This window comes from Ipomoea triloba, chromosome 7 (genome assembly GCF_003576645.1).
Source record: "Ipomoea triloba cultivar NCNSP0323 chromosome 7, ASM357664v1".
Lineage (NCBI taxonomy): Eukaryota > Viridiplantae > Streptophyta > Magnoliopsida > Solanales > Convolvulaceae > Ipomoea > Ipomoea triloba.
The window spans coordinates 21,050,490-21,050,690 of NC_044922.1; positions in this window are offsets into that span (position 1 = coordinate 21,050,490).

A 201-nucleotide genomic window follows, 5' to 3' on the forward strand; every position below is an offset into this window, starting at 1 on the left:
TATATATATATATATATATATATATATATATATATATATATATATATGTATGTATGTATGTATATATATATGTTCCAGATCAGGTGAGAATCTATCATTAGGTGAGGACCCTGTGGACTAATCTAGATCATCCATTTGGAGTGATCTAATGGCTATTAATGCAATTGCACAACAAAGTGGGAATGATGCACAACAATCACA